Here is a 23,097-nt window from a genome sequence, read left to right on the forward strand (position 1 = left end):
TGCTTGCACCTACACTCCTAAACTCCCCCCTTGCCCCGCCACTCTTAAACTCCCCCCCTACCCCTCCACTCCTGAACTCCCCCCTTGCCCTTCCACTCCTGAACTCCCCCCTTGCCCTTCCCCTCCTAAACTCCCCCCTCACTCCTCCCCTTCAAAACTCCCCCCCAACCCCTCCCATTCAAATCTCCCCCCATACCATTCCTCTCCAATTCTCCCTCCTCCTCAAAGCTGCCTCCTCCCCACTTCGTCTCCCTTCTATCTCATACCTCCACCCCCCCAACCTTCTTCTTTCCTCTGCCCCCCCTCAAACAACACCTCACTGTGCCTCATCCCTTCACCTTCAAACCTTTCATCCTCCTCATCCTTCCCTTTCTTGGAACTCTTCTGCAATCGCTGACACACTAACAACTGCTCTCCCTACCTCCCCCTCTCATCCTTCATCTTACCCTACTCCTCCCCCCCCCTGTCCTGTACCCGATGCTCCCCCTCTCTCTTCATTAACGGTATGGACCTCAAACATCCGGGGCCTTCGCTCAAACCTGACTGATCTCTCCATACAGGTTGCTTCTGACAATCCAGACTTGATCTGCTTAACAGAGACTTTCCTCCTTCAAGATGTCTCTGATTCCTTAATATCTCTTCCTGGTTACTCCCTCCTCCGGTATGATAGACCTGAGCCTCGGCCTGGTGGTGGGGTGGCTATCTTTATCAAAAACTCTCTTCCTCACTCTCCTTGCACTGCCCTCTCTCCTCCTCACCCCCAGGAGTACCTCTGGCTACGGCTTCCTCTCCGCTCCCACCTTTTGTTCATATGTGTTCTGTACCGTCCCCCAAACAGTGATGACTCCATCTACATTTCACTGTCTGACAACATGGACCAACTTCTATCCACTCATCCCAACTCTCTCTTCCTCATATGTGGTGACTTCAATTGTCATCATGCCACCTGGTTGGGTGTGGGTTCCTCTCTCACCAGTCTAGGCCCCTCAGCAAAGGACTTCTATGACTCACTGGGATTGACACAATCTGTCAATTTCCCGACCCGGATCTCAGCCAATGGAGTATCTTCTCTTCTAGACTTGGTTATGACTAACTTCCCTGCTAATGTCTGCTGCTCTTCTTCTGCTCCAATCGGTTCTTCTGATCATGTGCTTGTCAAAGTGGACATCTCTCTGGCCATTCTCAGAGAGCCTCCTCAGCGTCGACGAGTCTGGCATTTCACTCAGGCCAACTGGGACGGTCTTCAAGCAGCCATCAATCGTCTGGATTGGTCTCCCATCTCCACTGCCTCTGACATCAATTCTTCCTGGGAATTCTTCCAGGGCAAACTGATCTCTCTCATGCACAGATTTATCCCATCTCGCCTTCAGTTGTCTTACCCTTCCTCCCATCCATGGTACACTGAATCTTGTGGTGAGGCAGTTGCCCTGAAACAACTTGCCTTTGCCTCTTGGAAGGCTAATCCAACTGAAGGAAATCTCAGTTCCTTCCACCAAGCTCGGAACAAGTGTGTGTCTACCCTCAGGAGTGCCAGGAAGCACTATCTCTCCTCACTCAAGAATGAACTCTCAAACCTGTCTCCTTCCTCCAAATCCTGGTGGCGTCTGGTCAAATCCGTTTCTGGTGTTTGTTCCCCCTCCATCCCCTCCCTTACCTCAAATGGCCACACAGTTGACATCGCACGTGACAAAGCCGAATGCCTCAACTCTGTGTTTGCCTCAAAATCCTTAGTCCCAAACCCAACTCTCTCTGTTCCCACCTTTCCCAGTCGAACCAAACTGCTCCTGGACTCTGTGACCTTCTCTCCTGACAAGGTGGAGGAGTTTTTGTCAAACCTCGACTCTGATTCTGCAACTGGACCAGATGGCATCAGCCCACGGGTCCTAAAATCCTGCTCTGCCACTCTATCTCACCCTCTCTCTGTTCTTTTCACCCTATCTTTTGCTCAAGGTCATCTGCCAGCATCCTGGAAATCAGCAAACATTACCGCTTTACACAAAAAAGGTGCAAAAACAGATCCTTGCAACTACAGACCAATCAGCCTGCTCCCAATTATCAGCAAAGTCATGGAATCCATCATTGCTTCGGATATGAAATCTTTCCTCTTCTCCAATGGCTTGATCTCTGATCATCAATTTGGTTTCAGACCAGGTCACTCTACTCTGGACATGCTGCTTCTGCTGTCTCAACAATGGATGGAGGTCCTCAATGCCAAACAGGAAATCAGAGCTGTCTCCCTTGACATATCACGTGCCTTCGTTACGGTCTGGCACCGAGCTCTGCTCACCAAACTCTCCTCCTATGGTATCCATGGAAATCTCCATGCATGGCTTGCGGACTTCCTCTCTGGTCGTAGTCAACGTGTGGCCCTGAATGGATTTCTCTCATCTCCCCTTCCCGTTCAGGCTGGAGTTCCCCAAGGCAGTGTGCTGGGCCCTGTGCTTTTTCTGGTCTTTGTCAATGATCTCTCCGACTCTCTGGAAAATCCTCTGTATCTCTTTGCTGATGACTCCACTCTCTGCCGCTCCATTCCTCTTCCCTCAGATCGGCAGTCTGCAGCCTCCTCACTCTCTGAAGACCTGGACAAAATCACAGACTGGTCAAACATGTGGAACATGTCTTTCAATCCTGACAAATCTCACACTCTTACTATGTCTCTCCGAAAAGATCGACTGGACAACCCTCCCATCTACTTTCTCAACAATCCTCTCCAAGAAGTTCTGTCGCTCAAGCTTTTGGGTCTCACCATCTGCCATGATCTTTCTTGGGAAAACCACATTTCCAAGCTGGCCTCCAAAGCCAGTCGCCGACTGGGCATCCTCCGTCGTGCGAAGTCCTTCCTAGGCACACCTGAGCTCCTCACCACACACAAGGCTTTCATCCGCAGCTCAATGGAATACTGTTCTCCCCTATGGGCCGGTGCTCCTGCCTCACACCTGGCTCGGCTTCACGCTGTTGAATCCAAAGCTTTCAGAATCATTGGAATCTCCCGCGATGAAGCTATCTCTGAGGGCCTTTCACTCACTCACCGCAGGCAGGTAGGTGGTCTTTCTGTCTTCTACCGACTCCTCTCCGGCCTTGCTCCCCCAGCTCTCTCTGTGCTCTGTCCCCCAAATATTCCTACAGGTCGCACAAGATCTGCCAGCCACCCTCTGATGGTTAAACTGCCGAAATCTCGGCTCTCTGCTCACCTTCACTCTTTCATTCCTCTTTTCTCCCGCCTCTGGAACAAACTCCCACACTCACTTCAATCACACTCCTCCCTCCAGGTCTTCAAAACAGCTGTTCACCACCATCTCCTATCTTCCCCCATCCAAAACCTTGATCTTTTCTACCCCCACTAATTCACCCCAGATCCACCTTGTTTGAAATTCCAACTTCTTTCCTGGAAGTCTTGGCAGGGTCCATATGTTTTATACCTCTCCCACCCCCCCCCCCTTCCCATGCCTTCCCCCCAAAGCCCTCTCCCTCCCACAGTTCTCTCGGTCTCCATGTCTCTCAGTCCCTGCTCTCAAATGTTGTGTTTGTGTCCTTCCCCCTCTCTCCCCATCTTGTCTACCGCTCCCGATGTTACTTGTTTTGTGTGTCTGTTTGTCTTTCTGTGTGATTAATGTTCGCTCTTTCACGAGCCTCGATCTTGTATACAAAAAAAAAAAAAAAAAAAAAAAAAAAAAAAAAAATAGTAATAATAATAATAATAACAGAATTATTTATTTCAAAGGATGAGTTGTTCATTTGTGAAGTAAATGTATCATGAAGTATTCCACGAAAGGATAAATTTCACGAACTGTTCTGCCAAAAAGTTGAAGTTCATCACTGGAGATCTTGGTGATAATCTTTCGATCCGAGACCCTACTCCTCCCTGAACCGGACTGTGATCAGCACTTGTACTCTTTTGGGTCGGACCTGCATTCTCAACCTGACAAATACATCACAGAAGGGATTATGAGTTTACCTTTCCTGGTGTTGTTGATACATCCTGCCAGTGCTCACGTGTGGACGATTCCAAAAGAATCCAACCACTCGTCCAATCCTACCAACAACACCAGGAATCTCATACCAAACGATTATCGATAAAAATGTTCCTCTGAGTGACCCTTACCCTCAAATTTATCACCATTTCAGTGAAATATCTTTCACGAATCGTCACTTCTTCTTCTCTTGCATCCATCACACAGGAAGCTGTTCCATCTGTTCCGCAGAAGAATGAAGGAGTTTTCAGCTATTTGTACAAAGGAATTCAGAACATCGTTTCAACCTCCTTTCTGAAGGTATGATCGCACACGCACATCACTCCACAAACACACACACGATAATCCTGGAGGACATAAATGATACCACGACCAGTTGGTCATGCATGTCTGTCCATGATACCAGGGCAGACATGCACGACCAACAAAGGGGTCCACACTTTTCAACAGACGAGGGCAACCACATATGTAACCATGCTTCCACCCGCACAAATCTATGACTGTTGAGGAAACGAAACACTTTTCAGGCTCTCCAGTTTAAAGGAACCGGTGGGGTGCATTTGATCCGTTACTTCCTTGTTGCACCACCAATGGCCACTTAGATCCTGTGCGGTGGTCGTTGCATACTTGCTGAAAGTTTTCATTGTGCGCATTTGCGACCTGTGGATGTCACTGCGTTATGACGTAACACACCCAAACTTGGCGCCCGATCTCATGGTGGTGCAACAAACAATTAATCTCCTGCAGTAGAACCTTTGAGCAGCTCAATGTCTGACATTCCGCGTATGGGTGTTATGAGGACGTTTTTAGGCTAAGAACAGGATTATTTATTTCAGAGGATGAGTTGTTCATTTGTGAAGTAAATTTAAAATAAAGTGTTCCAGGAAAGGATAAATTTAGCGAACTGATCTGCCAGAAAGTTAAAGTTCATCAATGGACATCTTGGTGATATTCTTTCGATCCAACACCCTACTCCTCCCTGAATCAGACTGTGATCAGCACTTGCACCCTTTTGCGTCACACCTGCATTCTCAACCTGACAAATGCATCACAGAAGGGATTATGAGTTCACCTTTCCTGGTGTAGTTGATACATCCTGCCAGTCTTCATGTGTGGATGATTCCACTTGAATACCACTCGTCCGATCCTACCCAGAACACCAGGAATCTCATACCAAACGGTTATTGATAAAATGCTCCTCTGAGTGCCCCCTCACCCTCAACAACATTTATCACCATTTCAGTAAAATATCTTTCATTAATTCTCAATTCTTGTTCTCTTGTGTCCATCACACAGGAAACTGTTCCAGCTGTTCCTCAGAAGATTATATGGGATTTCAGGTATTTGTACAATGGAATTCATCACATCGTTCCAACCTCCTTTCTGAAGGTATGATCACACACACACATCATTCCAGAAACATGCACACTTTAATGCCACAGGATATAATTTATACCAGGACAGACACGCACACCCACCTGAGCATGTAGACACTTCATAAAAGGCCAGGACAACCACATATGCAACAACATAGCAACTCGCAGAATCACATATGTACTGTTGTGGCCAAAAATATTGGCACCCGTGCACTTCTTTCGAACAATGCACCATTTCTTTCAGAAAATTGTTGAAATTCAAAAAAAAATGGTTTCTACAAATGTACGTCTTTGGTTTGCAATGGAACAAAACAAAAAAAAGCTGAAGATATTCCTAAATCTTAGCTTATTCCACACAAAAATCCTAAAATGGCCTGGACAATATTATTGGCACGTTTTAGAAGTTGTTAGAAATATTTGGATTTCGAGCAGGTGATTCTCCTTTACTTTGGAATTGAACTCACCTTTGGTGAGTTGCAGGTGCCTGCAATGTAAGAATCATGCATTCAACCAGTTTGAATGGAGAAAAGTAAGAAAACCAGAGAATTGTCTGAGGAGGTCAGACACAATATTGTAGCCAAGCATGGACAATCTCAAGGCTACAAGTCCATCTCCAGAGACCTTGATGTTCCTGTGTCCACCGTACGCAATGTTATCAGGAAGTTTGAGGCCCATGGCACTGCAGCCAACCTCTCTGGACGTGGCCACAAGAGAAAACTTGATCGAAGATTACAGCGAACGATTGATCGAATTATGGAGAAAGCATCTCAATCAACTGCCAAACAGATTCAAGCTGACCTTCAGACACAGAGGATATAAATTTCAACACAGTGAGTCAATTAAATCACAACACAGTATGACAATTTCAACTCGCACCATCCGTCGCCAACTTAATGAAATGGGGTTCTATGGTCGGAGACCCTTGAGGACTTCACTGCTGAGAGAGAGACAGAAGAAAGCATGACTGGAGTTTGGCAAAACACACCTGAACAAGCCAAAATCCTTCTGGGTGAATGTCCTATGGACAGATGAGACCAAATAAGAGCTTTTTGGTAAAGCACGTCATCTCTATGTTTACAGAAAACAAAATGAAGCATTCAAATAAAGGAACACCTTCCCTACAGTCAAACATGGAGGAGGTTCAGTGATGTTTTGGGGTTGCTGTGCTGCCTCTGGCACTGGGTGACTTGAATGTGTGCATGGCATCATGAAATCAAGAGATTACCAAGGCATTTTGGAGCGCAATGTTCAACCCAGTGTCAGAAATCTGGGTCTCCGTCGAAGGTCATTGGTCTTCCAGCCGGACAATGACCCCAAACACACTTCAAAAAGCACCCTGGAATGGTTCAAGACAAAATGCTGGACAGTCCTGAAGTGTCCAGCAATGAGTCCAGATCTAAATCCCATTGAACACCTGTGGGGAGATCTGAAAACAGCAGTTGGGAGAAGGCACCTTTCAAATCTGGCAAAACCGGAGCAGTTTGCACAAGAAGAGTGGGTCAAACTGCCAATAGCGAGGTGTAGAAACTCATTAATGGCTATAGGAAGCGCTTGACTGCAGTTATTTTGTCCAAAGGCTGTGCTACCAAATATTAAGGATAGGGTGTCAATAATTTTATCAACAGCATTTCTTTTTATTTTATGACTTCAAAGGATATATTAAGTTCTGAATGAAAAACAATGGTTCTGTAAAATTAACAGTGAAATAGAGAATTGTGGAGGCCAAATACTTTTGTCCATTTGAACTTAGTTTTTGAGAAAATTGTGAGTTATTTGAAAAAGGTGCGAGGGTGCCAAAATTTTTGGCTTTGGCTGTAACCTCACACATCCAGAACATATCCCTGATTGTTGAGGGATCACTGATCATTTGTGGCCACTTTGGTGAAATATCTTTCGTTAATTCTCATTTCTTCTTCTCTTGTGTCCATCACACAGGAAACTGTTCCATCTGTTCCTCAGAAGATTATAGGGGTTTTCAGGTATTTGTACAATGGAATTCATCACATCGTTCCAACCTCCTTTCTGAAGGTATGATCACACACACATCACACACACATCATTCCAGAAACATGCACACTTTAATGCCACAGGATATAATTTATACCAGGACAGACACGCACACCCACCTGAGCATGTAGACACTTCATAAAACGCCAGGACAACCACATATGCAACAACATAGCAACTCGCAGAATCACATATGTACTGTTGTGGCCAAAAATATTGGCACCCGTGCACTTCTTTCAAACAATGCACCATTTCTTTCAGAAAATTGTTGAAATTCAAAAAAAATTGGTTTCTACAAATGTACGTCTTTGGTTTGCAATGGAACAAAACAAAAAAAAGCTGAAGATATTCCTAAATCTTAGCTTATTCCACACAAAAATCCTAAAATGGCCTGGACAATATTATTGGCACGTTTTAGAAGTTGTTAGAAATATTTGGATTTCGAGCAGGTGATTCTCCTTTACTTTGGAATTGAACTCACCTTTGGTGAGTTGCAGGTGCCTGCAATGTAAGAATCATGCATTCAACCAGTTTGAATGGAGAAAAGAAAGAAAACCAGAGAATTGTCTGAGGAGGTCAGACACAATATTGTAGCCAAGCATGGACAATCAAGGCTACAAGTCCATCTCCAGAGACCTTGATGTTCCTGTGTCCACCGTACGCAATGTTATCAGGAAGTTTGAGGCCCATGGCACTGCAGCCAACCTCTCTGGACGTGGCCACAAGAGAAAACTTGATCGAAGATTACAGCGAACGATTGATCGAATTATGGAGAAAGCATCTCAATCAACTGCCAAACAGATTCAAGCTGACCTTCAGACACAGAGGATATAAATTTCAACACAGTGAGTCAATTAAATCACAACACAGTATGACAATTTCAACTCGCACCATCCGTCGCCAACTTAATGAAATGGGGTTCTATGGTCGGAGACCCTTGAGGACTTCACTGCTGAGAGAGAGACAGAAGAAAGCATGACTGGAGTTTGGCAAAACACACCTGAACAAGCCAAAATCCTTCTGGGTGAATGTCCTATGGACAGATGAGACCAAATAAGAGCTTTTTGGTAAAGCACGTCATCTCTATGTTTACAGAAAACAAAATGAAGCATTCAAATAAAGGAACACCTTCCCTACAGTCAAACATGGAGGAGGTTCAGTGATGTTTTGGGGTTGCTGTGCTGCCTCTGGCACTGGGTGACTTGAATGTGTGCATGGCATCATGAAATCAAGAGATTACCAAGGCATTTTGGAGCGCAATGTTCAACCCAGTGTCAGAAATCTGGGTCTCCGTCGAAGGTCATTGGTCTTCCAGCCGGACAATGACCCCAAACACACTTCAAAAAGCACCCTGGAATGGTTCAAGACAAAATGCTGGACAGTTCTGAAGTGGCCAGCAATGAGTCCAGATCTAAATCCCATTGAACACCTGTGGGGAGATCTGAAAACAGCAGTTGGGAGAAGGCACCTTTCAAATCTGGCAAAACCGGAGCAGTTTGCACAAGAAGAGTGGGTCAAACTGCCAGTAGCGAGGTGTAGAAACTCATTAATGGCTATAGGAAGCGCTTGACTGCAGTTATTTTGTCCAAAGGCTGTGCTACCAAATATTAAGGATAGGGTGTCAATAATTTTATCAACAGCATTTCTTTTTAGTTTATGACTTCAAAGGATATATTAAGTTCTGAATGAAAAACAATGGTTCTGTAAAATTAACAGTGAAATAGAGAATTGTGGAGGCCAAATACTTTTGTCCATTTGAACTTAGTTTTTGAGAAAATTGTGAGTTATTTGAAAAAGGTGCGAGGGTGCCAAAATTTTTGGCTTCGGCTGTAACCTCACACCATCCAGAACATATCCCTGATTGTTGAGGGATCACTGATCATTTGTGGCCACTTTGGTGAAATATCTTTCGTTAATTCTCAATTATTGTTTTCTTCTGTCCATCACACAGAAGGTTGTGTCTGTGGAGCCCCAAGACATTTCCAGGTCTTTGTGTGAAACAATCTGTAACATCGTTCCGTCCTCCTTTCTGAAGGTATGTTCGCATATATGTCACTCCAGAAACACACGTTTTAATGCCGGGGAATATAACTTATACCAGGGCAGACATGCTCGTCCAACAAAGTGTTTCCAAGCTTTCCAAAAGACGAGGGCAGCCACATATGTAACCACGCTTCCACCCGCACAAATCTATGACTGTTGAGGAAATGAAACACTTTCAGGCTTTTCAGTTTAAAGGAATCGGAGGGGCCGTTTGATCCGTTACTTCTTGACTGCGCCACCAATGGCCACTTCGATCTTGTGCGGTGTTCATTGCACACTTCCTAAAAGTTTTCACTGTGCGCATTTGTTACCTGTGGACATCACGGCGTTTTGATGTAACACACTTAAATTTGGCATTCTATTTATCTCAAGGTGGTTCAATAGTCAATAATTAATCTCCTGCGATTTGGGTGTTGCGAGGACTCCATCTCCATCCCGAGTTTGGGTGTTGTGAAGACGTTACTCGGCTAAGAACATATTTATATATCTCAGAGGATGAGTTGTTCATTTATGAAGTAAATTTACAATAAAATGTTCAAATAAAGGTTACATTTAGTGATCCGATCTGCCAGGAACTTAATTTTCACGAATTGAGATTTTGGTGATGATTTTTCGATCCAAAACCCCACTCCCTGAACCAGACTTATCAGCACTTGTAGCCTTTTGGGTCGGACCTGCATTCTCAACCTGACAAATGCATCACAGAAGGGATTATGAATTTACCTTTCCTGGTGTTGTTGATACATCCTGTCAGTGCTCACGTGTGGATGATTCCAATAAGCATATCACTCGTCCAATCCGACCCAGAACACCACTAATCTCATACCAAACGAATATCGACAAAATGCTCCTCTGAGTGCCCCCTCACCCTCAACACTGATCACGATTTCAGTGAAATATCTGATTAATTCTCAATTCTTCTTCTCTTGTGTCCATCACACAGGAAACTGTTCCATCTGTTCCTCGGAAGATTATAGGGGTTTTCAAGTATTTGTACAATGGAATTCATAACATCGTTCCGACCTCCTTTCTGAAGGTATGGTCACACACATCATTCCAGAAACACACACACTTTAATCCCAGAGGATATAAATACCACCATGACATACATGCAGAGCCAACTGAACATGTACACACTTCATAACAGGCCAGGACAACCACATACGCAGTGACATAGCCACTCGCAAAACCACATCTGTAACCACACACACCATGCAGAATATATCCCTGACTGTTGAGAGATAACTGATCATCTGTGGCCACTTTGTTGAAATATTTCATTAATTCTCAATTATTGTTTTCTTCTGTCCATCACACATTTTTTCATGTCTCTCAGAAGTCCGAAGTTAACATCCTTCCGACCTCCTTTCTGAAGGTATGATCGCAAACACATCACTCAAACACACGCTTTAATCCCAGAGGGGACCTGACTTAACACACTCAAACATGGCGTCCTAGCTCAAGAGGGTTGAACGCACGGTTAGTTTCCTGCAGTAGAACCACCAAGCAACTCATGGGCCGAAATTACATGTGTGGGTTTTGCGAGATTGTGTGATGTCTAGAACAGGTTTACTTATTTCAGTGGATGAGTTGTTCATTTCTGAAGTAAATTAAAATTAAAATGTTCCTCCAGAGGTTAAATTTAGCGATCTGATCTGCCCGAAATTTATGGAGATCTTGGTGATGATTATTAGATCCAAGACCAGACTTGTCACCGGGGTGGTCCCTCATCATCACTTGTACCATTTAGAGTCAAACCTGCATTCTCAACCTCTTATAACGAAACAGAAGTAAAGCAGCAGAGGTTGTGAGTGCAGAGGACAATGTAAAAGATACAGGTGATGTGATGAAGATGGCTAATGGACATCAAAAGGCAAATTCGGAAAAGTATCACCGCTCAAAAAGAGCTTGAGCGAATGTAGAAAAATAAATGTTTTCCCGGTGTTACCAGTGTTGCTTCGTTTGGGTTGAAGTCGTGTGAACGGAAATGGACAGTTTGTGTCAATCACTTTGACGAGTATGGGTTAGTTTGGGTTGAAATGACGATTACGAGTATTGGTTAGTTTGGGTTAAAATCACTTTGACAGGTGTTATTAATTATAATAACTAGAACTGCCACTTTGTAACTGTTGGCAGTGATGGTCCGGTGCAAAGACGTCCCACTTTGATCAGACACGTGACCAATGAAATCCTCTTTAAAAAAAAAAAAACTCGATTCAGAATTTGATTTAAAAAATGAAATTTAAAGGAATTCAAACAATACTCAGATTCAAAATAATTTTTAATAATGGCTGCCAGAAATGCAACCGCCGATGTTTAAATTACCAAACTGTATTCCAAAATACTCGTTACTAATGTGTGTGAAGTTTCACATCATTCTTTTAAGCCGTACTGGAGTGTGAAAATAATTATTATTCTTCATCATAAAGGTTTCTTCTTCTTCACATATATATAATATTCTGGCTGCCAGACCATGTGATCTATCACATTTAAATTTTGTAAAGTTTGACTTCAACAGCATAAGCCGTTTCATGGAAAGTTATTTATTTATTTTACTTTGATCCAATATGGCTGCCCAACCACATGGCCTTTGAGATAATAAAAAATGTCCGCCGCCTAGCATTGGGAAGGAGTTCATGTGTGTGATGTTTTGTGTTGATCGGATAAGGTTCGTTTTTTTTATCCAATATGGCTGACAAACAATGTGACCTATGACTTGATCGTTTTCAACATATATTTCCCAAGGCTGTTAGATCATATGTGTGGCGTTTCACATCGATCTAGTGAGCCGTTTTGGAGAAAGTTTGTATTTTCAAGCCAATATGGCTGCCGAATCATGCGACCAATGACATCATCAATACGAGAACGGCACTCAGTTGAGAGCATACCTCCGCCTGGTTGGCCATATCAATCAATGGTGAAGAATCCCTTAAAAAATTCTGCAAGCTGGATCGGATCTGGATCTTCAACAAAATTGAATCGATTCTTCTTTGTCTCACACAAACAACCTGTTCAACAAGTTTCGTCCAAATCCATCCATAAACTTTTGAGATATCCTGCTATGCATCGTTTTTGGCCCTATCTCCCAATGGTGAAGAATCACTTGAAAAAAATAAATAATTATCATATCCGAATCCATATTCAGATCTTCACCAAAATCCAATTGAATCGATCTTGTCAGACACCCAACCAATCCACAAAGTTTCGTCCAAATCCGTCCATAACTTTTTGAGATATCCAACTAAGGAATTGTTTAGGGCCCTATCTCCCAAAGGTGAAGAATCACTTAAAAATTCTAATAGCCGGATCCAAATCCGGATCTTCACCAAAATCTAATCATTTCGTCCTTGTCACATACGCTACATCTCTGACATATTTCGTCCGAATCCGTCCACAACTTTTCGAGATATTTTGTTCACAGACAAAAGGACAGACAAACAGACAGGGGTGAAAACATAACCTCCATCCACCTTTGGTGGCGGGGGTAATAATTCTCCCATACAATTTTTGCCTAGATTACGCTCAATACATTTCAAACTGATTGGATTAAGCATTGTACTTATGACCGGATTAAGTGTTGTATATGAAGGCACCGATGTCATGATCAACATATATTTTACTCCTCATGGGGAGTTCTTGACGATGTGTCAATTTTCAATTTTTTTCATGGAGCGTTTTCAGAGATACAGAGGTGCAAAGTTTTTTTTTTTTTTTTTTTTTTCCAAAATGGCACCCGCACCTCGTGACCTATTATATCATTCTTATCATTTAAAAAAAATCTACTGCATTAGGTGCTCCTTTGGTGAAAATTCCGTGGCAATCGCTCAAGCGGGTTGCAGAGAAAATGAATTTAAAAGAAAATAAACGTGCAAAAATGGGAGAATAAAAAATATTAATAAACTTAACAAAAACAATTAGGTTCCAGTGTTCTGTCATTGTGTTAATTGAAACTGTCATTCTGGTGTTTCACAGGCAGGTTGTTTCATCAATGTATGTGTCGTCCTTCGGATGTCGGTAAACCTGGTCATCCCGTTTGTCGGCATTAGTTAATGGACATTAAATATCCCATGGTGTCATTCGCGAAGAGTTGGCAACCTATCACTGGCACCATGAACAAATTACAAATTTCTTATACAACTATTGCTGGGAAGGTAATGGCAAACCACCCAGTATAACCTTTACAAAAAAACTGCTTACATTTTTATTTATATATATATATATATATATATATATATATATATATATATATATATATATATACGGATATATATATAGATATATATATAGATATACACAGATATATATATAGATATATACAGATATATATATAGATATATATAGATATATACAGATATATATAGATATATAGATATATAGATGTGTGTAAATGTGCATGTATTTGTATCATGTATAAGGGTAAGTGGGATCCATAGCTATAATGTATGAAGGATTTAATAATGCTTTGTCTAAATGCGTTGTGGGACTAAAACATTTTTCCTAAACTCAGTTTTCTGACTTTTTTTTTAGATCGAACCTGACACCTGCCCATGGGAGCCCTCCATATGGAGCTCCCCAAAGTGCGCTCCAACACATTGGTTGACCCCAGCAACTGAGATCCCTGGAAATGAAACCACATGTCTGGATGATATGGATGTTCACCGTAAGTTGATTTTGATGCTGAATGTAAAATATGTTGAGAGAACAAGAAAATAGTAGTGATTCGTAAGTTGGGTGGACTGTTTCATTGCATTACCTTTTGTAATAATTTCTTCATTGCAGATATAACAACAGGTTGAGAATTACTTGTATAACTGTGATTTTTGTGATTTTAAATGATATTTGGCCTCGTTTTATTTTCACACTGAAATGTTGGAATCATAATTGATTATGATTTATTGATTAGGAACGGCTGATCTGCGTTTGTTTTGCTTAATTTGATTTCAAAGTCATCCAAGTAAAATTTTCTCTTTCTTTTGCTCATTGCAAACCCAAACCCTTCAGAATGTCTGGACTTCATTTCAAGGGAAGATCAGGAAGAAGAGATGGTGGAGATGAACATCTACGAAATCATCTTTCAAGTTGTGTACAATTCTTTGGCAATTCGCTGGATTCTTTTCTGTTTTACAAAGTGGATAAAGAGGCTGAAAAAGATGTACACCAATAAAATGCACCACAAAAAGAGGAAGAGGCGATGCACTTGCAAGCTTGAAAGCAAAGGACCAACCCTATGGCCAAGTTCCTGGGGTAAGGTGCTGCAGGATATGTGGGCAAGAAGCTGACCCAATCATGGAGCGTTACCATGATGCTCCCCTACAACGAGCAATCCTACAACGACAACGACACCCACACCCTACAACAATGACATGATGCTCCCCTACAACGAGCTGACCCAGTCATGGTGCTTTACCTCAATCTTGAGAGGGGTTGGATGACGTGATGCTTCCCTACAACGAGCTGCACAGAAACTTGCGGCAATGTTCCAGGCAGCCATGGTAGCCAATCCGCAAATGTAATAATACAAATGTAACTAATACATACAAATGTAACTAATACATACAAATGTAACTAATACATACAAATGTGATGAATACATACAAATGTAACTAATACACACAAATGTAACAGTAATATATAAATATCATCGCAGTAATTTGTGTGGTTATTATGACATTAATACATACAAATGTAACAGTAATACATACAAATGTAACTGTAATACATACAAATGTCACAGTCATTAAATTTGGCCCACATACCAAGTATGACCCGGGGATTGTCCGAAGGGTATTTTAAGTGCTCCAATGGAACGGTTGATAAGGAACAGCTGGCTTCGCAAGTGACAAGTAATTCGGACTTGTGAAGATCAGGCATTCGAAGATGAGCACTTGGAGTTCACTCGTCCTGTCGTTGCTTTAATCATTGTAATCCTCCACAATCGTAATCCACAATCATTGAAATTGTAATCTATTGTAAATAACCCTGTATGTTTAAGGACTTTTAATAAACTGTAATCACTGTCCTTCAATAAACATTGTAAACAGTACCTGGTGTCATCGTTTTTTAATATTATTTAAGCATATTTTATGAAACTGTAACCATGTGCATTCATGGTCGCAGACATTTTTTTTAACTTTAAAAATTTTCCCCTATGCATCAGGAAATGCCGGGAACAAATCCCTCTCTTCCTCATTGAAACAATTCCCTGACATTTGCGGTGTCGACATTCGTGGGATTTTCCCCTATGAATCAGGAAATGCCGGGAACAAATCCCTCTCTTCCTCATTGAAACAATGCCCTGACATTTGCGGTGTCGACATTCGTGGGATTTTCCCCTATGAATCGGGAACCGCAGTTACCCATCCCTCGTTCCCCCCATTAAAACAATGCCCCGACATTTGCGGTGTCGACATTCATGGGATTTTCCGCGAATCAGGATCTGCAGAGAACCTGTGACCCACCCCCCTTTTCCCACTGAAACAATGCCCCCACATTTGTGAATTCGACATTTGCAGCATTTTCCAGGAACGTATCCACCACTAATGTCGGGGCCTGACTTTATATAAACTACAACGGCACTTGGAAGAGCACATACCTCTACCAGGCGGAACAGTTTATACTTTGTATGCCATTGACAGGCCGCATCTGGATCCCGATCTGAACCAAAATCCAATCACCTTTTTCTTGTCACCTAACCAACTCATCCAATAAGTTATCATAATCTGTCCATATATTTTTGAAAAATCATGCTGTATATCGTTTTTGGCCCCATCTCTCAATGGTGAATAATCAAATAAAAATGAAAAAGCTCTTGTGGCCGGATTCGGATCTTTATGGGAGATAGGGCCAAAAACGATACATAGCAGGATATCTCAAAAAGTTATGGACGGATTTGGACGAAACGTGGTTAACAGGTTGGGTGTGTGACAAAGACCGAAGGAGAAATCAAAAGGATCTGAATCAAATTCAAATTCAAATGGAGAATTCAAAGGATCTGAATTTAGATTCGGATACGAGAATTATTTAAAACTAGCCGAAACCCGTGTAACATCCACGGAAGGGAGGATGTGGTGTATGGATAGAGTGTACCACTATGGATGGCATAGGGGATTTGCTTGTCCGAGTAAGAGTTAGGAAGAAAGATGAGAATGAAGAGTGCGTATATGAACAACGTATTTATTGCAATCTACTTAAATGACAACGCTACGATATACTTTTGAAAAATGAATGGATTCATAATAGGAATCCGCATAGCAATGGCGCAGTGGTATGTGTCAATGGAAAGGAACAGCAGTAGAACCATAGACTTTTAAAAAATGAACGGATTAGTAAATCGACTGGAACAGATTTTTCGAGTATGGCTGTACGTGATAAACAAAGAGCGCGGTTGGAAGAAATTATGGTAAACCCACCTGATGAGGTTAGCGTACACCACGATCGATGACACCGGCACAAATGCATGCTCAGGATTGTCCACTCAGTGGACGGCTTGCTGTCGCCTTCGACTGTGCAATCAGCGGACGGCTTGCTTCGCCTTTACCCAGCAGACGCCAATAAGATGGCGTCGTATCGGCAGTTAATCGGATGCTTTTGGGCCCCAACGTCGGCTAATTCAGATTTTTCGAGTATGGCTGTACGTGATAAACAAAGAGCGCGGTTCGTAGATCGTAAATCCATTAGTGCCGTGGGCATCGGGTCACTGGGTGCGGCGTAAAAGGGATTACAAAGTCGAGTCCTTACGCTATTATTATATAGATTGTAAGTGATTCTTCACCATTGAGAGATCGGGTGAAAAGCGACAAACAACGTGATATTTGAAAAAGTTATGGACGAGTTATGACTAAACTTGGGATGAGTTGATTCGGTGACAAAAAAGCCGATTCGATTTTGGTTCAGGTCCGAATCCAAATCCGGCCTTTCAGTGGGATACAAAACGTACCTGGCGGAGGAATGCTCTCTACTGAGTGCCGTTCTAGTTATTACTTTTCTTGATGGTGCATCACAAACTTGGAAATGTCTTCTGAATTATCTTTGTGTCATGATCGTAGAATATCTAAGGAGAAATACTGCTCAACCACAAATGTCCAATTTGCCATTCCTGTGGATTCATTGGTTGTTTGTTTTTAATCTGCAGTTCATCTGATACAACCTGAAAGAAAACAATAATTACCTTGCATTATCATGGAATTATTCCACCCTGAAATCTGTCCCATATTTTTTTTACCACACCCTGTATAAGGAAAAGGTCATCAACTGCATCATGCACGTATTACTTGATTGGACCAATACCCTTGATGACCACAAGTACTAAAACGAAGAATAGACAAAAGAGTAGGGACACAAATCTAAAAAGACTACTACATGTCATGCCGCAAAGAGGTTTTAAAAAGGGAAACGTATGACCAGGTGTATATATGGATGAGGTGGCATTGGGATAAAAAGGACACATTTGTATCACCAGCAGCAGCTTCATAGACTGGATTATCTACACAGGATATATGGACCACTGTACAAAATGGGGGTTCAATACAATGATCACGTGATGCAAATGGCGTTCAGTGCTTGATGTGATCTTTAACACAACTGAATCCTTCCATCATTTGCTAACAGTCAGCATTTAAAAAAGGGCAGAGCCTGGACAAGCATAAAAAAACCATTGTGCAGCCTTGATGAAGGAATATTGTTTTGTATACAAAGTCAAGGCTCATAGAAAAGATAATGCACTGAACAGACCAGGACGTAACCGGACGAAAGTACAGTAGAGAGAAGGGGAAAGCGGGGGACGACACCAACTGCGGAGTTGAAGGACAAGATAGAGGGAGACCTGGACAAACAATCGGTGTGGGAAGGAATGGGGGACAGGAAAGGATGCATGGGGTGGACAAGATGAACACAGAAGGAAACTCTCAGGAAGGAATGGATCCATGGGTGGACAAAATGAATACAGAAACTGTAAGTTTGTAAGAAAGAAGGCTTGGGGGTGAGGGGAGAGGATAGAGGAGTTAATGAGGATAGAAAAGATCATGGTTTTGGATTGGGGATGATCAGACATTGGTGAACAGCTGTTTTGAAGACCTGGAGGGAGGAGTGGGATAGAAAAAAGTTTGGGAGTTTGTTCCAGAGACGGGAGAAAAGAGGAATGAAAGAGTGAAGGTGAGCAGAGAGCCTAGATTTTGGTCGTTTCAACAGAAGAGGGTTGCTGGCAGATCTTGTGTGTCCTGCAGGAATATTTGGGGGACAGAGCACAGAGAGAGCTGGGGGAGCAAAGCCAGAGAGGAGCAAGGTCGGTAGAAGACAGTGAGAACGCCAATTTAGGTGAGAAATGATCCTGGATTTAGGGAGTTTCACCAGAAAGGGGTTGATGGTGGACCGTGTGTGCCCTGCAGAAACCTGAGGGGGAAGGACAAAGCACAGAAAGAGCAGAGGGTGCAAGACCAGAAAGAAGATGGTAGAAGACAGAGAGACCACAGATCTGTCTGTGAAGGTGAAACGCTCATCTCTTCGACTCAGCTTCATCGTGTGAGATTCCATTGATCTTGAAGGTATTAGTTTCCACTGTGTCAAGCTGAACAAAGTGTGAGGCAAGGGACCAGCCCATAGCGAAGAGCAGTACTCCATCAAGCTGTGGATGAAGGCCTTGTTGGTGGATAGGAATTCAGGTGTACCAAAGAAGGACTTTGTACGACGGAGGATGCCCAGTCCGGCGACGAGCTTTAGAGGCCAACTTTTAAATGTGGTTTGCCTAAGAAAAATTGTGGCTGATAGTGAGAACAAAGGAGGTTGAATGACTGAACTTCCTCAAGAGGATTGTTAAGAAAGTAGATAGGAGGGTTTCACTCACGGTCCTTTTAGAGCGAGAGAATGAGAGTGGCATTTGTCTGGATTGAAAGACATATTCCATGTGTGATCAGCTTGTGAATTTGTCATGGCTGCTGCCTGCCTATTTGAAGGATGTGGAGTGGCAGATGGTGGAGTTATCGACAAATAGATAAAAGGGATTTTCCATAAAGTGAGAGAGATCATTAATGAAGATTTGTAATAAGACTGTGCCCAGAACACTCCCCTGGGGCACTCCAGCCTTGACAGGGAGAGAAGATGAAAGGATTCTGTTGAGAGCTACATATTGGTTATGAGTAGAGGAAGTCAGTGCACTGCCTGCACTGATGCACCATATGGACCACACGTTCTGTGGTCTGGCACCACTTATGGACCACACGTTCTGTGGCCTGGCACCTCTGCTGGGACCGACCATTGTTGCCAGCGGTGTCTGGCTTGTGGACCACGGTTTAAAGTGGCATCTATGCCCAGCAGTGGACCACCTGAGTTGGCCCTGCTGGCCACAAATAAAAAAGCGAACGCGGTTTGTGCCCTTTTATTAAATAACATCAAGCAAGAAGTTCAAGCCAAGATACATCGGCCCAGCAGATAAGCACAAGACAAGGCATCATTCATAACTTTGAAATGTTTTGGTGCATTTTCATGATGGTGCTTTTTGGTGCATTTTTTTATTATGGTGCATATTGGTGCATATGGGTATGGTGTATCGGTGCAGTGCATTGCAATGGCATTTTCCTCTTTTCAAAAGCAGCTTCCCTTTTCCCACAAAAGAAAGGTCCTGGGTTACAGTGTAAATAATTCGTAGTGTAATGTAAATAATGCTCCCCACCGGCTCGATGTGTAGTTTGAAGACCAATCCGTAATTCGGTTAATTGTGGGCATGAGTCAGTTAGGTAGGACGCAACGCAGCAGGTGGGACATATCTAGTGTTAAAACTGTCGCACTCAGGGTGAGGTTAAAAGTAGAGGGTGATCACACGTAAGTGTCACATTAATTTAAAAGATAGCCCTTTTGTTTCAGCTCGGTACGAGCCTGGAAAAAGGGGGGGTGCCATGTTGCGGTTTTAGAACCCACACTTTCTTGTAAATATCCCTTCATTAAAAGGTTAAACGTTGCACCCCATATTTAGGCCACAAGCAACACGTAGGCCACCATAGGACTTCAATTATTTAATTAGTATGTGTTTAGATAAGGCCGTGTTTCCAATAGTTGAATCTGCGTTGTGCCAATTAAATAAGAGTAGGTCCCCAATCCATTCATTTTGCAACCCACCTCTCCAAGCGACGCCATTACGCGCCCTCCAGTCTGCCCTATGGCTCTCCCAATTTGATAGGCGCCTCTGCCAGCAGCGGCAGCCTTCGCTGCCCGTGCGCTCACTCAATGCTGCCATAAGACACGCGGTGAGGCCCGAGAAAGGGGGCACAACGCCAAGAAGAGGGTGTGGCCACATCATCCAGCCGTCAAAGGCGGAGCCGGTAAGCCCTCACCAGCCAACCAGGGCCGAAGGAACTTCGCCGACAGGCGTGGCTTTTGGGCTCGTTGAGCGTTTTGCTGGTCGAGATATATAAGCGAGCGCAAAGCCCTTTCAAGGACTGGTTGGAGGCGCGCACGTTGTAACAGGACTCTTTCTGGCGGAATCGGCTTGATTGCTTTGCGAAGCGACTTGACCGAGAGAGCGCACCTTTGGCTTACTTGATGAGATATACGGCGCGCTGAATAAGAGGACTTTGGAGAGGGGGCGTTTGGCACGAGAGTGCACATATTACGTACGCAGCGTGCCAGCTTCCCCCCGTTATATAAACTGTCCAGACGCGTTCCACTATACGCGGGCTGCCTGCCAGGTTTCGCCACTGGACCGAAGCCTGGACTGGAGCCGACCGGAGCCTGGACCGCATCGCCGGACCTTCCACCCAACCATCTACAATCCCCATGTGAGTGCGTATGTTTGTCCTGGGTACTAAGAATAAGACTGTTTTAAGACTGCCCTGTGTAACTGCTTCTTCCTCTTCCTATCCTGTACATTCTTTCGTTTCCTCTTCTCCTTCTTGTCTTCTTCTTGATCAACAAACCCAAGAAACAACTTCTTCCTCTTCTCCATGTGCAGGAGAAGTACATGGAGAAGAGGAAGAAGTTGTTTCTTGGGTTTGTTGATTTGGAGAAAGCATTCGACAGGGTTCCACGCAAAGTATTGACATGGGCATTGAGGAAGTTAGGAGTGGAGGAATGGTTGATCAGAGTAGTGATGGCAATGTATAAAAGAGCACGCACAGCTGTAAGGACGAAGGACAGGAACAGTGGTGAGTTTGAGGTGAAGATGGGAGTGTATCAGGGGTCGGTACTAGGTCCACTTCTATTTGTAGCTGTGATGGAGGTGCTGGCTCAGAACGTAAAGGAGGGTTTACCGTGGGAGTTGTTGTATGCTGATGATCTGGTGTTGATTGCGGAAAGTATGGATGGACTGAAGGAAAAGATGAACAAGTGGAAGGAATGTATGGAGACAAAAGGTCTGAAGGTGAATATAGGAAAGACGAAGGTGATGGCAAGTGGTAAAGCATGTGGTGAGGTGGAAAGAACTGGGAAGTGGCAATGTGCTGTGTGCAGGAAGGGTGTCGGAGTGAACTCCATTCAATGTACAATGTGCGCTGAGTGGGGTCATCAAAAATGTAGTGGTCTGAGAGGGTCATTCACCAGTGTGGCAGCTACATTCAAATGTAAGGTGTGCACAGAGGGAGCTGCAGATGGAGGAAATGTTGAGTTGGATCTTGGAGACGGCGTGAAGCTGGAAGGTGTGAAAACATTTTACCACCTCGGAGATATGCTGAATGTAGAAGGTGGAACAGACTCGGCAACGGTTGCAAGAGTGAGATGTGCATGGAAGAAGTTTTGGGAACTGAGTGGCGTGCTGATGAGGAGGGGAGTGTCGTTGAAGCTGAACAGAAAGGTGTATGCTGCATGTGTGAGAAGTGTTATGATTTATGGGAGCGAGACATGGGTCATGAACGTAGAGCAGCAACGAAGGCTGGAAAGGGTGGAAATGCGAATGGTAGGGTGGAAATGCGAATGGTTCGGTGGATGTGCGGAGTATCTTTGAGAGAGAGGAAGACAAATGATGAATTGTGAAAGATGATGGGAATAGAGCCTGTGATTGATGCTGTGAAGAGGAACAGGTTGAGATGGTTTGGTCATGTGTTGAGGAAGGATGAAAATGACTGGTTGAGAAGAGTGATGGAAATGAATGTAGAAGGAAGTAGAGGACGGGGAAGTCCGAGAAAGACTTGGCTGAAGATGGTGGAAGAAGAAATGCGGGCAAGGGGGTTAACAAGGAGAGATGCAGAAAATAGGGCAAAATGGAGAAGATTGTCATGGGGACCGCAAGGCTAACCCCCGCTCTAGCAGGGAAAATGGCCTTAAAATGCATGTTGTTGTGTGTGTTGTTGTTCTCCTTCTTGTACATTGTGAATAAATTGCCCTGTTCTTTCTTGGTTTCCTCTTATCCGATCGCATCCGTCTTTTCTATCATTGGGTAAACGTGGCACGATAGGAACCGCTTATAATCGGGTTTAGTCCCATTGTTAACGGCTCGGATCACGGATTGCTATCCGCTCGGCATTTTCCATCATATCCATGGTTCGAGTGGGAGTTATTTCCCTGCTTCATGGTCTGTGTTCGTAATTAGGTATTTGGGACTAAATTGACCAATAACCCTACCTAATACCGACCGGAAGGAGCGTATAACATCCAGGACTCGGGTCGGCCAGATAGAAAGACAAGGGGATTAACCCCCCCTTGTTAAGGGGAGAGCCGACATCTGAGATCCGTAACAATACACTCCATTCGTGCTGGACTATTCAACGTGCCTGGGTCAA

At 43.5% G+C, this 23,097-nt stretch overlaps 1 protein-coding gene across 3 annotated transcripts in view; it reads left to right on the top strand.

Moving 5' to 3' along the window:
* Positions 1 to 23,097, top strand: part of LOC144893227 (uncharacterized) — a 279,241-nt gene that overhangs the window by 204,209 nt on the left and 51,935 nt on the right. For all 3 annotated transcript variants that reach the window (XM_078782977.1, XM_078782975.1, XM_078782976.1), the window contains exons 10-13: positions 4,179 to 4,271; positions 5,268 to 5,360; positions 7,283 to 7,375; positions 10,341 to 10,433. The gene's annotated coding sequence lies outside the window, so the exon portion shown is untranslated. The remainder of the gene's footprint in view (positions 1 to 4,178; positions 4,272 to 5,267; positions 5,361 to 7,282; positions 7,376 to 10,340; positions 10,434 to 23,097) is intronic.

Source organism: Myxine glutinosa, chromosome 8 (assembly GCF_964187855.1).
Source record: "Myxine glutinosa chromosome 8, kmMyxGlut1.1, whole genome shotgun sequence".
Lineage (NCBI taxonomy): Eukaryota > Metazoa > Chordata > Myxini > Myxiniformes > Myxinidae > Myxine > Myxine glutinosa.